Raw genomic sequence first — 6,804 nt, forward strand, 5'->3', positions numbered from 1 at the left:
GTACTCTTCACAAATTTAAAATTCAGTCTTTATACTTTCATTTTAGGAATTTAGTCCTCTACTTTTGATTTCAAAATTTAAATCCACTTATTAACATTGATGTTTTTTATTAAATTTGCTGGTGTGATATTTTAAAATTAAAAAAAAAATAATTTAATGACGTTGTCATGAATCTGAATTTAAAAAAATAATTTTAACAATTTTAATTATTGGACCTGAATTTTAAAATATGAATAGTAGGGGACTAAATTTTTAAGGAAGTGGAGGACCCATTAATTCACCGAGTATGGTTGAACTCAGTGTGGTAACTGAGTTGGAAACTCTGCAAATACAGAAAAAGTGCAGTGAGTCAAAAAAGGAAAAAGGAAAACGAAGTTTGTCCACTCCAGCAAGTCTCGTATCTTTTTATTTGTCTCATTCATTTAGAAGTCAAATATTTTGGACACGTGTTAAGCTATCATAAATGGGGACCACACCCAGAATCACATGCACAGTAAAAATGGAGAAATCAAAATAGGCAATCTTTTCCAAGGGTTAAATTTTGGTTTTAATCCCTCTATTATGGCTCAATTTAATATTCAGTTCATATAATTTAAGTTAACTTCATCTCTCTATTTTTATAAGCAGAGGGTAGGGGAAAGGGAAGCCTTGGGTCTATTTGGATGAATGGTATAGTTTTAATTTTAGTGCCTCCCAAATGTAAATTGCTCAATTTTATTCTTTTTAGATTTTATTTAAATAGAATATTTGCATTTTATGCCCTTCTCAAAAGTGTGCAATTTAATTTAACCCATTTTAATAATTTCTTTTAAGATTTGACTCCATCAATTTTTTTTTTTAGTTTTATATCATCTCTTATCACATTATTTCTGGCTTTACCCTATGTTTATAATGTGATTATTTAGTTCAAAAATATTATGTTAGATTTTTAGGTAAATATACATTTTGGTACTTGAATTTTGCTTTAAGGTTCAATTTGGTATCTAAAGTTTATTTTGGTCCAATTAGGTACTTGAACTTAGCTTCTTGGTTCAAATTAGTACCTAAACTTTGCTTTTTTGTCCAAATTAGTACTTACAGTAAATGATTTATTTGAACCAATTTGAATAATGAAGTCAAGTTCAATTACTAATTTGAACCAAAAAGCCAAGTTCATACACCTAACTAGATAAAAAAAAAGTTTAGGCACCTATTTGAACATTAAGGCCAAGTTTAGGTACTTAATTGTACAAAAAAACCGTTAGATACCAATTTAAACAGTAAAACCAAGTTTAGGTGCCAAAATGTATATTTACTCTTCAATTTTTATAATTAAAAACTAGTATGGTTAATAGAATAATCAAACAGTTACACGTGCTGTGCTACATACACACCTCATGTTAACGTACAAAAACCAATTTTTAATTGTAAAAATGAATAAATTTTTTAACAGAAAGATTGATTTCCTTTTTTAACAGAAGACAAAATCCAATCTAACTTCTAATATAAGGATCTCCATGATATTTTTATAATAAAAAGATGAAAGGTTTTTAAGAGAGTAGAATATAACTTCTAAAATCATGAATGAGATAGTTATTGACATAAATATGTATACTCTTTAGAGTTCATATTTTTAATCATAACAGTTAAAAAGCACGAGGTTAAAGGGATTTGCTTGTTCGAGAGAAGTTTTTGAAGTGTAGTCAACGAAGATATCGACTCTATCCCTCAATAATGAAAGATATTATCTCTCGAGAGAGAATTTTGTCCCTCTTATGTGAAGAACTGTGTACACCTTTTAGTGGAATTATTAAAGTATATGGTACCACTCTAGCTACGCTCTCGGATCCATCTCTTCTCAACAAGCATATATATATATATATATATATATATATATATATAGGGGTTTTAACTACTAATTTAAAAACTATCCCACGAAATCCCAATAGGATATCACCTTACACATTACAGATCATACTTGTGGAAAATATGGGCTTCGATTTTTTGAGGAGCCACAGCTCAAAAACACAAGTGTTACCCACCTTCATCTCGTTGTCCCTTACAAACTTGCACCAACCATGGGAGAAAACCTTGTCCATTTCACTGCACACAAAACCCACCTTCCAATATCCCTGTTTGGTGGCCGAGAAAGTAAACTCCTTCTTGGTTTCTGGAAGATATTGTGCCTTGGCAAATGAAGATGGCACGCTCTGCCAAAAAAACCCATAAATATCAGCCACTTATAAAATCGTAGTCATAATAATGTAATGCGAATATTAAGCATATATGTAAATCATACCAGTAGGATGGATGCTCCACATTGCACCTTGTTAAACAACGCTTGAAATAAGGGAACTTAGAACTGAAATCAATAGCTGCTTTACAATGCTTTCCTTTGCTTTTTTTTACATACTGGAGGGCATGGTGTGTTCTTTCGGTTGGCATCATCTTCTTCCTTGATTTCTACACTAAAGCCTCGGTGTTTACCGGTCATCGGGCCAGTCTCCCTTTCGACACCGGTTTTGTCGAAAATCTGGACATCGAAACACATGTTCCCATTGTGTCGAAAAACCAATAAATCATTGTCTCCCAGTGAATGGTCTTTGTGAAATTGGTCCCAACCATATTGGATTACCATGTTTCCTTTATTTCGACACAGTGTGATGTTCCAACAATCACCTGAAGGACCTTTGAAAATGGCTTCAATGGGTACTTATTCTTTTGGTAAATGAGTTGAAACAAAAGCTGGTGGGATTCTCTGTAATAATAAAGAGAGAGAGAGAGAGAGAGAGAGAGTATAAAACAGAAAAAGAAAAAAAAAACAAAGATTAAACAAATAGTGAAACTGGTTTTTTAAGACATTGAAACTGAACATAATCACCATAACCAGCAGTTCATAGCATTTATAAGAAAAAAAAAAAAGAACAAAAAAAAAGAAGGTACCCAGCTATGGTTGGCATTGGTATCATGTGTGATTAGCTTGAAGAAGCTAGGTCGGTTGTCATGATTGGGAATATTGCTGTTCAGGTCCTTTGTTGAGCTCCTCATCTTTTTCTGGCGATGTAAGCACAAACGGAGATCCATTTTTCTGTTTTATAGGCTAGGCGAAGAAGCCAAGTTAGGGTAGCATCACTATGTCGTTCATTATTTTTTTTTGTTTAGAATTACCAAAAAAACCTTACCCAACTCTACTCTTCTTAGCGCTCTTCAACGCACTCGAATTTACCTCTTTTTATACGAGCAATAATACCGATACCTAAGCTTAAGGTATCGATACCTATATTTTTCCTATTTCACAATTTAATCCTTAATAAATAAATCACATGTATAGTATCTTTTTCGCATGTATATTTCTTTCACAACATTTCAAACAAATATACTATTTCATATTCTTCCCTATAATCCTATTTAAAATCTCATAATTTTATAATTTAACCCTTTATTTAATATCTATTTATAAATATATATATATATATATTTATTTCTACCCTAAGTAATTTCATATTACAATATAAGTATTTAAATAAATTAAATTAAAATCTTACAGTATTTATAACAAAATAACCGAGATGATGTATTTTCTTTTCTTCTCACTCATTGGCCTTCTCTTTACCTTTTCTTCAACTTGATCCTTTCATTTCTTTTCTTTCTCTTCAATTTCATATAAAACATATATCATTTATAAGTTAAAACTAAAATTATGTAACTTTCTATGCTAGTTAATGAAAATAAACATGTATGACATGATAATTTCATCATCTCTTATCTTAACTCCTTAAAAACCCAAAACCGTAACTCTTGTTTTTATCTCTTTTAACACATCTATGGAAGTTTCCTCATGAGATTAATGGCTAATTCAGCAATACTTTTGAAAAGTGCTTTTAAAAAGTGTTATAGAAAAGTGCTTTTGAAAAGTTTGGTTTAAGATTTGAATGTTTAGCATTGTTGTCAAAAAGTACTTTTGAGAAATAAAATGTCAATTTTATATACGGTATTATCAAGTAACAAATATGCATTTAAATAATACTCAAATTAGTTAATATTATTATATTTTAATAAGAATATAAAAATAATTTATTATAACTTGTTGTTAATATTTTAATATATGAAATATAAATTTTAAATATTTTAAGTAATAAATATTAATTATTTATAAAATTTAATTAGAATATATAAACTATAATTTAAATATTTAAATATAACCTAAATATATGTAATTAGATTTTAACACATTTGTAACTTTGTGTTTTTTATTTTTAATTAATGGTTTTAACACATTTGTAATTAAACACAAAAAAAAAAGAAAAGTGTTATGTTGTTGGAGGGGTAAAAAGTAATTACGCACCAAAAATACTTTTAGTGCTTTTCAAAAGTTGAAAATTTCAGTCAAAAGTAACTTATTTAGTACAAAAAATACTTTTTAAGCCAAACATGTTTTTTTTTAAGTACTACTAAATAAGCCCTAAGATGCTTGTTATAGTTTTTACTAAAGAAATTTTAAATAAATTGAAGGTTTTGAGCTTGGTTTGTTCAACAATAGAAGAAAGACACAAAGGGAAATTAAAGAAAAGTTTCGCTGGAATTTGGGGTGTGACGGTTTGGTGGTGAAAAATATAACTTTCATATTTTTCTCCACTTCTCTATACAATTCTACAAAAATATCTCACCATTTTTAACTAAAATGATAAAATTGCTAATAAACCTTTTGGCCATTCACCTTTACATTATAGCCCCCAATCATTATACCTAATAAATATCAACTGGGCTAATTATTACGTTATCCTTCTTCATCTTTTATATTTCCTAAGATGACTTATACTTCACTTTAGTTAAATTTCTTCTTAATACTTCCTTCCTTTCCACTACTATTATGTATCTCTTAACTTATTTTTTTTTCTACTTTGGCCACAACAAATTCTTTGTTCTTTCAATTAAGTCAATGCATCAATTTAACATTTTCCTATCTAAGGAGTATTTTCTAATTTCTTATTGGTCTAAATATTTCCTAATTTAATACTCAAAATTCTTATTTATTATATGTCAAGAATTTTGCACTAACTCTTGATCGGATCCATCACTGTACCTAACTTCAAATTAAAATGCAGATGTTAAAAATTAGTCGTTATAAGTTAGATCGAAAAGTAAGTTGGTTTTATTTATTATTTTTTGTAGAGTATGCATAGGTGAATTTGAAGGGGGAAACCCAAAAATGAAAATTTTCAACTTAGTTCTATTATAAATAGAGCATGGTGCCCCAGGAATATTTTTAAAACTTTCCGAGATCACTATAAAAATTGTTTTTTTTGGGCAATTGAGCTTGAGTCTGGTGGTGTAAAAATATTTTTTTCAATTTTTGGGATAATTATATTAATAATTATTTATTATATTTTATTTTTGGGGACTTAGGACTGGGGCAAATTACCAATAAAAGCCCTTTCTTTTTTAAATTTACCGAAATGGGCCAGTTTTTACAAAACGCGTCCACGTCAGCGCGTTGTCAGGGGAAAAAACAGGAAAATGCTTCCTCAAGGAAGTGCTTTGCCTACGTGGACAGAAAACGCTTCCTTGAGGGCGCGCTTTGTAATATCCTGATTTTGGGCCTAGTCGGAATAGTGGTTTCGTGACCACAAAATCCGAGTTAGAAATAATGATTTTATGATTATTTTGAGGTCTATGATATGATTGCATGATTGTGTGAAAATTTCGTGAAGAAATTTTATGCATAAAGTGCTTAAATTGAAATTAGGGACTAAATCGAATAATTTGTAAAACTTGCATTCTAGAAGTTTCTAGTATGAAATTGTTTTGAAATATTAATTAGGAGGTCTTAAATAGGAATTTTACCAATTTCTAAGTCTATGGACAAAAATTGGACATGGATGGAATTTTGGAAAGTTTAGTAGTAAGGGCATTTTGGTCATTTAGGGTAAAATGAATTAAAATACAAAATTAAAGCCAATTTTGCTCATCTTCAACCCCATGGCCGAATATAGCAAGGAGAAACCATGGCTAGTGTTTTTCAAGCTTCCAAGCTCGATTGTAAGTCCGTTCTAGCCTCGTTTTAATGATTTTACGTTTTGGAGTCCGGTAGCTCGATTAAGCTTATGCTAGCAATAATTCAACCTAGGGTTCATATTTGGAAAAATACCCATAGGTGAAATTTGTGTATTTTGGTGTTTTATGATAGAATATGAGGTTTTAAATTATGTTAAACAACTTGTACTACTCGGTTTTAAGCGAAAACGAGCAAAAGGGCTTAATCGGTAAAAATACCTAATAGTCATAAGTACATGTTAGAGTGAGAATTTGATGTTGCCATAGAAGGGAAAAATGATCAGCATGTCATAAAACATAAGAAAATAGGCTGAAGTTTAATTTACGAGCTTTGGGGCAAAAGTGTAAATATGTGAAAGTTTAGGGGCAAAATTGTAATTTTGCCAAAATATGAGTTTGGGTCAATTTGAATAATGTGAGTCCTAATTAGACTATATTTTAAATGATAGAGCAAGGAAAATTAAAATTCGGGCTAAAATGGGGAAAATACCAAGTTATGGACGAAATGGTAAAAGTAGCCATTTTCGCATACGAGGTAAGTTCATGTGTAAATAATGTAGTATAATTGTTATTTTAAGTTATTGATGTTAATTATATGATATGCTGATTTTATCATGAAATATATGCTTTGTGGTTATTTTGAATAAAATGCAAATTATGTGAATTATTTGTTAAATATAAAGTGCTACCGAGTATTGGTTTCGGTATTTTACGGAAGATGGCATGGAGATGTGTTCGAGGAAAATCCCGTTTGAACCTTAGGAATAGATT

At 29.9% G+C, this 6,804-nt stretch overlaps 1 long non-coding RNA gene across 1 annotated transcript; it reads right to left on the reverse strand.

Moving 5' to 3' along the window:
• Positions 1-1,668: 1,668 nt before the first annotated feature.
• On the reverse strand, positions 1,669-3,079 carry LOC128290088 (uncharacterized). The gene is made up of 3 exons (XR_008279730.1): positions 2,923-3,079; positions 2,279-2,737; positions 1,669-2,189 (listed from the first exon to the last, which is right to left on the reverse strand). It is a non-coding gene; the product is annotated as an uncharacterized LOC128290088 (long non-coding RNA).
• Between the last annotated feature and the right edge of the window lie 3,725 nt (positions 3,080-6,804).

Source organism: Gossypium arboreum, chromosome 3 (assembly GCF_025698485.1).
Source record: "Gossypium arboreum isolate Shixiya-1 chromosome 3, ASM2569848v2, whole genome shotgun sequence".
Classification (NCBI taxonomy): Eukaryota; Viridiplantae; Streptophyta; class Magnoliopsida; order Malvales; family Malvaceae; genus Gossypium; species Gossypium arboreum.